At 39.3% G+C, this 14,629-nt stretch overlaps 1 long non-coding RNA gene across 5 annotated transcripts in view; it reads right to left on the bottom strand.

Annotated features, from left to right (window-relative positions):
- Positions 1-1,621: 1,621 nt before the first annotated feature.
- LOC132394387 (uncharacterized) overlaps positions 1,622-14,629 on the bottom strand; it is a 28,006-nt gene continuing 14,998 nt past the window's right edge. For 2 of the 5 annotated variants that reach the window (XR_009512300.1, XR_009512301.1), the window contains exons 2-4: positions 4,621-4,703; positions 3,276-3,477; positions 1,622-2,654 (exon numbers count right to left, since the gene is read on the bottom strand). This is a non-coding gene — a long non-coding RNA (uncharacterized LOC132394387). Of the gene's footprint in view, positions 2,655-3,275; positions 3,478-4,620; positions 4,704-6,588; positions 6,712-14,629 lie in introns of all 5 variants that reach the window. The other 3 variants (XR_009512303.1, XR_009512302.1, XR_009512304.1) reach the window with 2 other exon arrangements.

The following is a 14,629-nucleotide window of genomic DNA, read 5'->3' as shown; positions in this document are numbered from 1 at the left end:
TTACTTGAATATACCAACAATTCTCTCCCTCTCATCTGTCTAACGAATACTCAAAGTTAACTTGTTCACTTAATCTCAATCCATTTGCAAGAAGCGTTAACAGTCCAAAATTATTTTGTGGTTTTAAGTTATCAATTTCAAAGTAAGTACCGGCCATTCAGGTTGGCCTTAGAAATGGGAAATTACGTAACACAAGCGCTGTGAATGGGCTTACATCTGGGACTGGGCCAAGACATATTGCTGGGATGAAATAGAGGGAGCATGGTAAATGACCCTGTGTTATGTTTGGCCTGGGAGCAATTGATGCAAATGCTGACTGTGCAATAATTAAAAATGTGTCACAGGTTAGATCTGACATCCCTGATTCAAGTGCACTTTGACCCCCAGATTGCACATTTTTCACTTCCAGTGAAGGTATTTTTTTATAGAATAGAACATGATTTAACAAGGCAACAATCACAGAACAGCAGTCTCCTGGAAATGCCTTACACAGGAGATTGGCTTGTAAACCAAATTTTTGACAGCAGCTGCTTTGCGAGAGTATTTTCAGTATTTCCTGATCCATCTTTTGTTTCTTTGACATGTTCTGGTACCATCATCTTCTGCTCTAAAGCACCATCCCATTTGTTGTTTAATCTCTCCCATCTTCTACCCTGTCAGTGACCATTCCTACTGTTGTTACATCCACTCCTGTGGGTTTTCTTGTCTGCGTACATGCTGAAAAACTGGTGCATCTCCACTCTCTGCCAGTCCAAAGAGAAAGGTCAATGACCTGGAATATTAACTCTCCTGTTCTCTCTCTACAAACAACCCTGCTGGGTATTCCCAATGTCTGCTGTGTTTTCTTTAGCATTGATTCTCTTCTCAGTATCTGAGCACAGCAAGAGAATGAACCATTCACTGCCCAACCCTAATGGCCCTAGACAAGATGACAGTCTACTTGAACCACCGTAATTCATCTGGTGAAGTTGCACAATTGAGGAAGAAACAATTTTTTAATAGATATATATATATATATGTATATAAAATATATATATATATATATTTTTTTTTAAAACATATTTTTTTTATGATCGCAAGATCCTGCTCAACTTTAAGAATTTAAAGTACTGAGAGTCTATCCCATCAGTGATTTGCCCCGTTGGTGGGGAAACTGAAAGTGTTGGACTTGATGCAGATCTACTGCTGCCTGCACCAGAGAGGCATTGGAGAAGTCAGTGAGCATGCGGTACATATCTATGTATATCAGGGTAGGTTTTCTTTACAGAAAATGGTAAGTGCATGGAACACACTGCCAGGGGTCATTGTACCGGCAGGTATATTAGGGACATCTACTAGTCTCTTAAATAGGCATGTGGATGAGAACTATGTGGAGGGAAGAGCTAGATAGATCTTGAAGTAAGTTAAAAGATTGGCAGAACATCGTGGGCTGAAGGACCTGCATGGTGCCGTACTGTTCTATGTTCTACAGTATGTTCTTAAAACTTACTGTTGATATATGTTGGATTGAACTTTTAGTTCATTAACTGGAATGATGAAAATTCAGGAGAATGTTTAACTTATGGTGAATACAAATGTCCCTTTGCATTCTCCATAAGTTAAGTCCTCCAACGGAGCACAAATTTCTCAACTAATAGTCTTAGTGTAGTACTGAGAAAGTGATGTCTCATTAATACTGATATCCCTCTGCTAAACAAAAGTTTGCTCTTTCAGGCTAGCAGCAAGCATTCCCTAGGATTACTTTGAGCAAGAACTGACAAGTCCTCTCTGATGCCAGCATAATTTTTGTCATTAAACCCAATGCAAAGAAAATTATGAAAGTAATGAAAGTGATCTAGTTGTTACACTTGATGGAGGTGGGGTACTCTAGAGGCAAATTAGACCCTATGTTTCTGACATCATAACAATGACCACACCAGAACTTAATTGGCTGAGAAGTACTTTCGTTCATCCTGAGCTGATAAAAGTCTATATAGACTTGTAAGTCTTTTTTATTTCTTAGGAAATTATCTTAACTTAAATGTACAGTATATAGAACATTATACAGCATGAAAAAAGTCCTTTAGCACAACTGGACCATGCCAACCAAGATAGCTTATCCAAGCTAGCCCTATCTGGAAACACTATAATATATTAAACTTTTCCAATCCACATAGCCGTTCAATTGTCTTTTAAAAGTTGTCATTGTACTTGTCTCAAATTCTTCTCCTGGTAGCTCATTCAACATACATAATACACTTCGTGGAAAAAAGTTGCCCTTTAAGTTCTATTAAACAATTCTCCTCTTACCTTAAACCCATGTCCTCATCCTTGATTCCCCAGCCCTGGGAAAAATACTGAGCGCATTCACACTATCTATATCCCTCATAGATATTTCTATTCTTGGAAGCACCATGACAGCATAGCAGTTAGCATGACACTATTACAGCTCAGGATGTCAGAGTTCAGTGTTCAGTTCCAGCATCCACCCGAAGAAAGTTTTTATGTTCTTCCCGTGTGCACGTGGGTTTTCTCCAGGTGCTCTGGTTTCCTCCTACAGTCTAAAGACAATGCACTCAGGAGGTTAATCAGTCATTGTAATTTGTTCTGTGATTAGGCTAGTGTTAAATCAATGTGTTTTGCTGAGCTGGAAGGGCCTGTTCAATGTTGTATCTCTAAATAAAAAAGAAATTAAAAAATAAATAAATCTTGAATTACCTCTTAATATAAGATTGTCCCAATACGTCTCATAGGAAAAGTAAAATGCTCATAGGATAAGTAATCTGAAATACAACATAATTTGTGAAAATTGCTCATTGCTACTGAGAACTGCGGAAGCCATTTCATTGCCTATATCTACAGTAGAGATGATAAGTTCTCAACTGGCTAGGAGATTAAGGGTAACTGGGAGAATTTTTTAAAAATTAAACCAGCCATGATTGAATGGCAGAGTAAATGCAATGGTTTGAATGGCCTAATTCTACCACTATATCTCATTTGTCAGGTTAGGCAACATCTGCAGAGAAAGGAGCAGAACTAAAATTTCAGGTGCATTGACTTTTCAGTAAAACTGAAAAGTTTTAAGAAGTTGGAAGTAAAATCGTTTTTAAGATGCAACATGGGAAGATCAGAATAATGTGGCAGTGTGCAATGCAGCGGTAACTGAATGCCAAAAGCAGTGTCACTTAATGCATTTAGACAGGTGATGGAGAGGAGAGAAAGAATACAAAAACAGACAGATGGAGTAATTGTAAGGCTGAGATGCAAAGAAACATGTTTAAAGCAAGGTCACTTACCATTTTAGGCATCATGTGTGTGCAGTCTATATCATGTAGACACAAGTGATTATACAGATGTTGGAAATCTTGAGCAACTTGCACAAGTTGCTGGTCCTGATGAAGGGTCTCAGGCTGAAAGGTCAACCGATCATTTCATTCTACGTGTGTATTGTGCTGTCTGTATTGTAGATCACATTATTATATTGGTGTTGCCCTTAGTCTGCGAATATAAGTTTATACAGTATTTTAATACTTCTTTTTCACCATACTTCAAACAGACTTGTCAAATTCTCTCAGGCTTAAATGCAGTCACAAACCAATAATGAGGAAAGAAGTTGAGGAATAAAGAGAAACTGCAAGATAATTAATGAGGAACACCGTTCTTGAATGACTTCCAACAAGCCTCAGAAGATGGAAATGACCAACTCACGCAAAATTTTATTTGATGATTGCCTTTTAAGGTCTCATTTGGAAAATAGGCTTTTGAAAAAAGGAAGAAAATTGCAGATTTGTCATATCTTCCAACGCACTGAAAAAGTGTTGCAACCAATTAATTACTCTGGAAGTTGAGGCTGTCAAGATGCATTACGCAAAATGCCACAAAATGCAACAGAAGAATTTATCTTTTTTAGCCAATTGTGTGAGAAAAATTAATTTCTTATTTTCTTCTCAGCTTTCAAAGTAAAGTTTCTGACTTAAATAATTAGTTGTTCTATATCATGATGCCTTTTATTCTTTTGTTTTCTCAAGCACATAATGAGTCCTGCTTCCAAACTGATGTGCATGGCCACTTACAATTCCACCCACTTACCCTTCAACTCCTTTTGGCTTGAGGCTCCTGTAACCAGCTACTGGTGCTTATCATCACATAGCATGAAAATTGGGCAACACACACTCAGTAGATCAAGTAGCATCTATAGCGGGGGATAGACAGTCGATATTTCAGGCTGAGGTCCTTTATCGGGGGCTGGAAGAGAATGGGGTGAAGGTGAAGGCAGAATAAGAAGGCGAGGAGAGGGGAAGGAGCACAACCTGGCAGGTGATATGTGAGACCAGGTGAGGGGGGGGGGAGAGAGACAGTGGGTGAGTGGAAGAGGGTGATGAATTAAGAAACTTCATGATATGATAGGTGGAGGATAGGTGGAGGAGGTAAAGGGCTAAAAAAAGAAGGAATCTGATAGGAATGTACAAAAGGGAAGCAGAAGCAGAATCAGAGGGATACAATGTTCAGGTGGACCAAGAAGTAGGAACTGGCTGTACAGTTCCTCCAGCATGCACCACCCCCCACCCCCATTCAATAAGATCAAGCTGATCTGAACTTTATGATCCCTATATCCTTTAATATTTCTTTAGTCCAACCAACCTTCTGCTTCAACCTTAATCATGTTCAGTGACAACTTCCACAACTCTGGGGTGAAGAATTCCAGGGATTAATGTCATATCCTACTAATAGAGAGAAAAAAAGTCATCTTCATTATCTTTTTAATTGTCTTACTTTGAAACCATGACTCATGAGTCTCAATTCCCTCCTGCTGGGTAATAACGTTCATTCAGTATTTGCTCTGTAAATGCCACCCCACCCCCCAGCAGAGTCATCCATGTTTCAGTCAATTAGCCCATATTCCTCCAAGCTTCAATGTCAGTGAATTTACATAAATCCTCCCTTATAAAACAAAACCTTGCTTTCAGAAATCAACCAATTGAAAGAGCAGAACTGCTTGCATTGTAAATTAGACTAGGAGACCTACCATTCAGCATTCTCCGATTTTATGACGTACAGGCTCACTATTAAGGGCTGTTTACAACTCGTTCTCAGTATTATTTTTTATTTGCACAGTTTTTTTTTATTTTTTACTCTGGTCTTTGTCAGTCTTTTGCCAGTTTTGCAATGCAAGAGGACACCAGAGTGCTTAGAGGAAGCCCACATGGTCATGGGAGAACATACAAACTCCTTCCAGGCAGTGGCAGGAATTAAACCCCAGTCGCTGACATAGTAATAGTGTGAAGCTAACTCCTGCAGTACAATGCGACCCCAAAATGTATATGGTAACATGTATACGTGTATATGGTAACACATGTATATCTTGACTTTGACTCAATAATCCAGTTCTGGTCCCACCAGCACTGAGTAAGTGTATGGGAAGGTGTAGATTTATACTTGATTTCCCTCATGATAAACAAATCAGAGTTGGAATTGGAATTGGTTTAATATTGCCAAGATACAGTGAATGGCCCGTCTCGTATACTGTTCTTACAGATCAGATCATCACACAATGCTTCAAGATTGAATATGAAAAAACAGTAACAACGAGTAACACACACAAAATGCCAGAAGAACTCAGTGAGTCAGCCAGTATCAATGAAGGGGAATAAAGAGTCGACGTCTCGGGCTGAGCCCCATCATCACGACCGGAAAGGAAAGGGGGGAGAAGCCAGAATAAAAACGTGTGTGTGGGTGGGGGGAGTACAAGCTCATAAATAGTGGGAGGGGGGAAGGACGCTGGATAGGGGGGTGGAGATGGAATAAAAGGCAAAATTATAACAAGGTAAATTGTGTGATCAAGAGTCCAATTTATGGTATTAGACTATGTAATAGTCTTATAATAATGGTGTGGAAGCTGCCCTTGAGCCTTAACCATTCTGTTAACACTCTCCTGTGATACGGAGCCAATACCGTTGATATGATGAGACTGCTCTTGGCAGGCTTTAGTTCCTCACTTGTTTGAATAAAACACTACATGACAAATGAAATTCACTACCTTGCTAATAGAAGCAGGGTTAAGGCTGGTCTTCATTAACATGTCTAACAAGTGGCCGAGATTGCGAGCATCTATTCATCTGAAACCCGGCTCAGGACATTTCAGAACAAGAAACAGTTTCAACATTTAGTTAGCAGAATTAGTCTAATCATATATCACATAAACGTGGAAAAATGTTCGAGGCAGAAAGGGATTTGCATGCTTGCAAAAATTCATGCAGCAGAACACATCTTAGCATCATAAACAGGTAGCTGGATCACCTCAGTTGAAGTCACTGTTACATTATATATGTATGTCTCTGAGACGGGGTTCTGTGTGTTCAGAACTAAAAGGTAAGCCATCATTTGTTCAGTGGCTGAACAGTAAACTAATCTCTAGTGACCTGGCCAACATTTATCTCTATTGACTATGTTCTAAATAGACTGTGTGATCATGATAACATAGGCATTACGAGAACTTGCTGTGCAAAAACTAGCTGCAGATTTTCCACATTACGTTGTACTCTATCAATTGTGAAATGCATTGAGACATCCTGAAGTGGATGCAGAAGACTCCATAGAAAGGTAACTTACCCTTCCTTTGTTAAGATGCAATGTGTTTGACTTTCAGATGTTTAACAGGCTGAGTTGTATGACTGCAACAATACTTCCCAGATTTACCTGAGCTCACTATAAAGGCCAGACTTCTTTCAGAGACTGTTTACAGAAATGAAATGGCATGAGTTAAAGGTCTTGGATTCTTTGATAATATATGCTAAAAGACAAACATGATTTAAAATGGCAATTATTCCTGATTATTGATTCGAAATTAACCTTTTGAAATGAACCACAATCTATAAATCGAGCACAGGGTCCATTAGCTTACCAAATTTGTAATCGGGTAATCCATTTACTTGAAACACAAGTGAATTTATCATGCACTAACCAAGATCTTAAAATCTTTAGCTATTGCTGGCCTTTTATTACTTAAATAAATTGACTCAAGAAACCATGAAAACATTATTTTTCTCAACTTTTTATAACAAGATTACATCATTGACTCAGCAAAAGAGAGAAAAAAAAAATCTTGCTCCATAGAAACGAACTTTATATTTACACACTTTAATTCCTTATAATAAATATTTATTTATAACTTTTTTTTTCCCTGTATTAGGCTTTGGGTTTCTGCATAAGTCAAGCTACAGCGTATTCTCTGACCGCACTTGGAATATTGTGTGCAGTTCTGGTCGATGCATAATAGGAAGGGTGTGCAGAGGAGTTTTGCAAAGATGCTCCCTAGTTCAGAGAGTATGAACTTTAAGGAAAGGTTGGATAAAATTGGCTAGATCATCGGAGGCTAAGGGGACACCTGATAAGGGTTTTTAAAATTATGAGAGGCATAGAGGGTCAGAATCTTTTCAAGCAGCGTGGACATGCTTTTAAGATGGGGGCGGGAGGGAATGAAATTTAAAGGTAATGTGAGGGGAAATTTTTTCTTTTACACACAGAGTGGTAGGTGCCTGAAATGAGTTACCAGGGATAGTAGTGGAAGCAGGCAGTTTGGTGGAGTTTAAGAGGATTTTACATTGACAAGTGAATACAACAGGCATGGAGGCATATGGATGATGCAGAGGAAGAGGACATATAAAAAAATTGACACCAAGATTGACACAACATTGTGGGCTGAATGGCCTGTCCAGAGCTATACTGTTTTCTATGTTCACACGCTAGATCTTATTCTCAGCCGCCTGTACAAATCCCAATATATGCCAAGAACTGCCAAATTACTCAGCAATCAATTTGAAATGCTGCCACATATTAGTTCATTCAAATAATTCAACTGTTCCTGAAGGTGTTATGCTTCTAAGCATTCTTCTTTTTAATATCCAGCTAATATCAGTTCCACTATGATACTCATCATGTTTGCTGGGAAAAACACATTAAGGAAGGAGCAGAATGACACTCAGTAATCTGCACTGGAGAGCTTGGCTGCAGCATGAACCCACAGCTTGGAAACGATCCTGGAGGAAGTGAAGGTTTACAGGTGCACTTTACATTCTGGGTCTTCAGGCAATCTCTGTTATCAATACCCTTTACCAATGCAGCTCTGAACAGTCAGCTGGGCCAGTTGCAGTTGTGTTCACCAAGGAAGCTCCAGCACATTTTATCCCTCTGGTATGTTCCCGGAAACATCGAAGTAAAGATGGAGAATCAAAAAAGAGCAACATGATGTGTCACCCCTCAACAGTACAGCAAAATATTTATGAGAGCAAAAGTAAATTTATATGTAGACAAGTACATTATTTTCACAGCAGAGAAACAGAAATTCTGTCTTCATCCAGGTCTTTACTCCTTCCCAATAAATTTTATTCTGCTGTTACAAGTCTATTAAACAATCCCGTATTATGACAGCATGGACTGTCAACCTCAGAATCTACCTTGTTATGGCCTTGCACATTATTGCCTGCCTGAACTGAACTTTCCCTTTTACTGTAACATTCTGCTATTGTTTTCCCTTGTGATATCTCAATTCACAAAAAATTAAATTATCTGTTTGGATGGCATGCAAAACAAAGTTATTCACTGCATCTCAGTACATGTGACAATTTACAAAATAACTAATTTATCTAACCTTCTAACCTGATTAGAATAGCACTGAATCTTTTCCAGTCCTCCTCTGATGCTAGTCTAGTCCCTTTCAGCCTCCGTTTCTACATTCTGTCGACACTATGTGTAAAACAATGACCACCATCTCTATTGGATTGATTAGTAATTACTTCATATTTGCCAACGTGAAATTGTAACTGAAACCTATAGCAAAAAGAAAAACAAAGAATGGGAATAGAAGTGTAATTTTCCAGTTTGAATGCCATTACCAAATGGATGCCATTGGAATGCTAAAATTACACCTAAAAGTGGAACTGTAGAGTCAGGGAAGGAAATGTTCTCAGGCTTGGAAGGATTAATGTGGAATGGTGGGGTGGGAATATGCCTCTACCAAAGGAGGGGTAAGATGCTCCTTCCCTCCACTAGCCTACAGGTCACCCTTGAGCAAGGTGTAGCACCTGCTTAATTCCCTGATCAGGGTCACGTGAAGCCATGAAAGCAGGTGGCGAGTGGTCTTATGAGCAGCTGCTGCATATTACAAGTCCTGGTTATGCGATCACTGAAGCCAGGCAGACAATCTGAGAAGAACAATGATAATGGCTGGAATCACCTGTCCTGTAAAAACACTGTCCAGAAGAAGACAAACTATTTCTGTAGAAAATTTGTCAGGAACGATTATGGCCATGGAAAGCCCATGATTGCCACATGGCACATAATGCATAAACTAAGGTGGGATGACCTATCCAAGATATCCGAGATATTATTTGGTACTAGAGGGTCAGCTTCACCCATGGGAACATGAAAATATTGGGCACAGGCTAAAAGCAATTGGCCAATGTTGGAAGCTTGAAATAGATGCAAAGTGTGTGCTCCAATGCACAACAGGTCTATCAGTATCTGAAACAATTGATATGTTCTACGTTTAATTACTTTTGCTTTGCCTCTATTAGCTCTGTAGGGTCAACACAACAGCAATCAAATTTATGTGTTTTTCAACGAGACACTAACCTAAAGTGTAGTACAGCTTAATCTTTATTAACACTTGAGTTACTTTGGCATGTATGTGTGTGACTGACATCTGACAACTTCACATTTGACTTAATGGTTTATTTCTTACATTAAATCATGAGTCTCATGGCCTGGTCTTAAATATTTTCCACATGGAATGAAGGAGTCAGGTTCACTGATGAGTTTTAGAAAGAGTAAGCAATGACACTGCTGGGCTCTTACAAAAACTAACAACATAACAAATAACAACTTAACTAACAAAATTACAAATTTCATGTTATTTATCAGTAACAATAAATCTGATTTTGATTCTGATTCTGAGGTTAATCACTCCATGTTGTCGCTTATAGACAATGAAACATAGATTGTGCTATATTGTTCTATGTTGTGCCAAGCTTTTAATCTACTGTAAAATCAGGTTCACCATTTCTTCCTACAAAGCCTTCATTTCTATTTCATCCATGTAAGAGTCCCTTAAAGGTGACTAATGTATCTGCCTCTGTACTACAGCTGGATGTGTGTTCCATGCACTCACCACCCACCTGACAACCCCACTAAACTTTACTGAGTCACATTAAAGTTATGCACTTTTGTATTCGCCATTCTGCTCTGGGAAAAAGGTGCTTGTTGTCCACTTTATCGATGCCTCTTGCCAATGCCTCTTTATCGATGCCAGAATCATCTTATACTCCTCTATCAAGCCACTTTTCATACTCCTTTACTCCCAAGAGAAGAGCCCTAGCTTGCTCAACCTTTTCTTATAAGACACACTCTCTAATCCATGCAGCATCCTGGTGAATCTCCTCTACATCCTCTCTAAAGTTTCCACATCCCTCTTATAATGAGACGACCAGAACTGAACAAAATACTCCAAGTATAGTCCACCAGGGTTTTATAGAGCCACAATATTACCACTCTGCCCTTGAACTCAGTCCCCTAAATAATGAAGGCTAATTCACCTTATGCCTTTTTAATCACCATATCAAATATCACAATTACTTTCAGAAATTTATCAAAAAGTCCACTGTTCCTCCAGACTGTTAAGAATCCTGCTATTAACCCGGCACTCTGATTTCAAATACAGTTTTCCAAGGTGTATTATATCACACTTTTCCAGACTGAACTCCATCTGCCACTTCTCAGCCCAGCTCTGCATCGTATCAATGCTCTATTGTAACCAACAATAACTTTCTACTCTATCCCCAACACCACCAAGCTTTGTTTCGTCTGCAAAATTACCAACCCACTCTTCCACTTCCTCATCCAAGTGACTTTAAAAAAAAAATCACCAGGAGCAGAGGTTTGAACAGAATTCCGTGGCACACTACTGGTCACGGACCTCCAGGAAGAATATATTCCATCTACCAGCAAACTCTGCCTTCTGTGTGCAAACTAATTCTGAATCTGCACAATCAAACTTCCATGCCTCCCGTCTTTCTGACTTAGCCTAACATATGGAACCTCGTTAAACACATTTCTAAAATCCCAATGTTCTAACTGCATCTTCTTATTTTTGTGACAGCCTCAAAGATTCAATCTGGCTCATGAATCATGACCTGCCCCTCACAAAGTCATGCTGACCATTCCTAATCAGACTGTCCTTTTTCAACTGTTCATAAATCCTCTCACAAAGAATCCTCTTGAATAATTTGTCTACCACAAAAATAAAAAGAATAAAAAATAAAAAGAAATAAGATTTGCTCCAATCTTCTGGTACTACTTCTATAACCAGTGAAGACACAAAGATCATCGTCAAAGGTGCAGCAATCTCCTCCCTTGCCTCCAATTGTAAGTTAGGGTTTGTCCTGTACAGCCCCAGGGACATATGTATCCTAATGTTTTTCAAATATTCCAGCACACCCTTTTTCTTATCTTTGATATGTTCCAGCATTTCAGCCTGTTGAATTCTGATCTCACATTCATTAATGTTTTTCTCAGTGGTCAACACAGAAGCAAAGTTTTTTAAAAACTTCCCATTTCTCCTTCCGCTCCAGCTCATTTCCTTTTTTATCCTTGGTCGATCCTACCCTCACTCTAGTCATTCTCCTGTTGATCACATAGATGTAGAATGCCTTTGGGTTTTCCTCATTGCTGCTCACCAAGGCCTTCTTATATTCCCTTCTAGCTCTCATAAGTTCATTCTTAACCTCCTCTTTGATTATTTTGTAACTATCTGAAGCACTATTTCATCCCTGCTTCCTAAACTGTAAGTATTTTTTCCCATTGACTGGATGGTCGGTATCTCTTAGCAGCCATAATTCCTTCCTGTTATCATCCTTTCCATGCCTCAATGGGACTAACCTATCTAGGACACCACAGAAGTGACTCATTCAGGGACTGGATAAACAAAACACATCTTCATTCCTTATTTGTGAGTGTGTTCTGAATTATCAGGATGCCAATATGTATTCTTCTCAAGTACAAAAAGTGGTGGTTTCAGTCCAATCCATCACAGGCAAAGCTGTTCCCACCATTAATACAGTAAGGACAGACGCCACAAGAAAGTTACATCCATTATCACAAAACCCAGCATCCAGGCCATGCTCTCTTCTCGCTACTACCATTAGGCAGGAAACACAAAAGCCATAGATCCCTCACCACCCGATTCAGGAACAGTTATTACTCTACAAACATTAGGGTCCTGAACTGGCACCGATAACTTCACTCAGCTCAACTCTGAATTGATTTCACAACCTAGAAACTCACTTTCAAGGACTCTACAGCCAGCATTCTCAATACTTTTTTTGCACGACAACACACACAAAATGCTGCCTGGCCTACTGTGTTTCACCAGCATTTTGTGTGTATTGTTGTTTGAATTTCCAGCATCTGCAGATTTCCTCGTGTTTACTTTTTTTGCACAATTAGTCTTCTTTTGCACCGTCATTATGTTTGTCAGTCTTTATTTGATGTTTAGTTTTTCATATTTTCGATTGTAAGTATATGTTCATTTACTTGTAAATGCCTGCAAGAAAATGTCATGGTGACATATACGTACTGTTATGAATGTGAAGCAACTCTGAGGGGCTGAAGGGTACAAAGTCGTCCCCTCCTTTTTGAGAATCACAAGATCGCTATTAATTCGGGTCTGGGACCCAGGAAATGAAAGAGAGATAAGTCCAGAATACACAAGGTTTGGAATGTGTCCTGACCTCAGTGAAACGGAACTACTGATAACGGCCATTGTCTCTTGGAGACAGAATAGTGTATTGAGTACTGTACTATTCATTGAAACCCCCTCAGGGGACAACCAGAGTGGTCTGGTTGAGGGATTGCATCATCCCAACCTGATTGACAGCTGAGACCCTGTGAGTAAGGATAAAAGAGGGTCTGGGGAACAACCCCTTTAGACGCACCAGGAGAAACGCTAGAAATCCCGTGATAGCATTTTATAGCGAAAGCCAGTGAGAGCTCGTGTGCGTCCTCCCTTGCCAGGGTGGTGGGCTCATCACGGAAGAACGGCTTAGCTAAAGGAGAGGCCACAAGTGAAAGGCCACAACAACGAGACTCCTGATGGATCGAAATCATAAAAGGAAAGCCGGCAAGTTTTTCTCCAAATCTCTCTCTCTCTCCAACCATTGCAACCCAGTGGTCTCCAACGGCTGCAGCCTGCTTGAACTGAGTGAACTTTATATTTCCATCGGACAATACATTATCCCCAGACAATGACAGAGCTTATTTCTTATTGATTATTATTATACCCGCACTTTTAGATTTAGTATTGACGACGTATATTATCTGTATATTTGCATTGATATTATTTTTGTGTATTTTTACTAACAAATAATGTTAAAAATAGTATCATCAGACTTCAACGGACGTCTCTATCTTTGCTGGTAAGTGACCCAGTTACGGGGTTCGTAACAGTACTTTGACAACAAATTTACTACGGCTTTGATTCACCTCATTATTTTGGAAATAGTAAGTGGGTACATGGCGAGCATTGCAAGACAACCATGCAAATGTCTATGGGATATAGGCAAGCATGTTCTGCACTTTCAGCAGTGGAGTAAAATTCAAATACATCAAGAGGTGTCCTGCACCTTAGAAAGCAATAGAAAGAGAGAAAGAGAAAGTGAGTGAGAGAGAGAGAGAAAGTGAGCGAGAGAGAGAGAGAGGGAGAATGAGGTGGAGACAGTGAGAAAGGGAGAAGGAGGGGAAGGGAGAAAAAGAGGGAGAGAAAGAGGGTGGGAAAGGGGACAGATGAGGGAGAGGAAGAGAAAAAAATTCCATTAGTTGGCTGTTAGCTTGAATTGTGGACCATCAACTGAAAAACATTTTAAACACAAGAACCAAGGTTGTAGTAACTAAATTTTTTGTTTAGTTTCTCAGAAAATAAATCTATTATTAACAGATTTGTAGAACACACTGCTAATGGTAGCTGTTCAGCATTCATTTAATCAACATCTGTTAGAATTCCATCAGTTTAAAATGAGTGAGGGATGTATAACATCTGCTGTTTGCACATAGTGACATTTATTGTAATAGCAAGCATGTTGTTTCAAATCTGACAGCGATATATTAGTATCTACAACATAATGAAAGATGGCGAAAGTAACATTTTCCCTGAAATGCATGGAGAAGAGTTATCTTCAGAATTTGTGAAGTTGGTCACCACCGTCATCAACTCCCAGTACAACAGATAACTTTTCATTCAACAATACTTTTGAGCACACCTTGAAACTTATTAGCAGCAGCAGATGACAAATATGTCAGTGTGAATGACAAAGAATATCTGGAAACCAATGACAGACTATGACTAAATGGATCTCCTGTGGGTTTGATCCCATTAGCCACAACTGCCATGCAAGGGCATCCAATTTCAGCAAGGACTGGTTGAGGCAAAAATTTGTCATTTCCCATCAAACTGATGTAACATCTGTTCCCCTGTGCTAGTCCAAAAATATTGGATCTCTACATAATGGGAACAGCTTCGGAATGAAGCAGTGGAAAGAGACTAGAGTGGACAGTTAAACCATCGAGTCAATTTCTCGAACGTTTAATTGCTTTTCAAATGTTT

The sequence above is a fragment of the Hypanus sabinus genome, chromosome 5, assembly GCF_030144855.1.
Source record: "Hypanus sabinus isolate sHypSab1 chromosome 5, sHypSab1.hap1, whole genome shotgun sequence".
NCBI classification, from domain to species: domain Eukaryota; kingdom Metazoa; phylum Chordata; class Chondrichthyes; order Myliobatiformes; family Dasyatidae; genus Hypanus; species Hypanus sabinus.
Note: the sequence above shows the minus strand (reverse complement) of the source record. Positions and strands in the feature narration are given on the sequence as shown.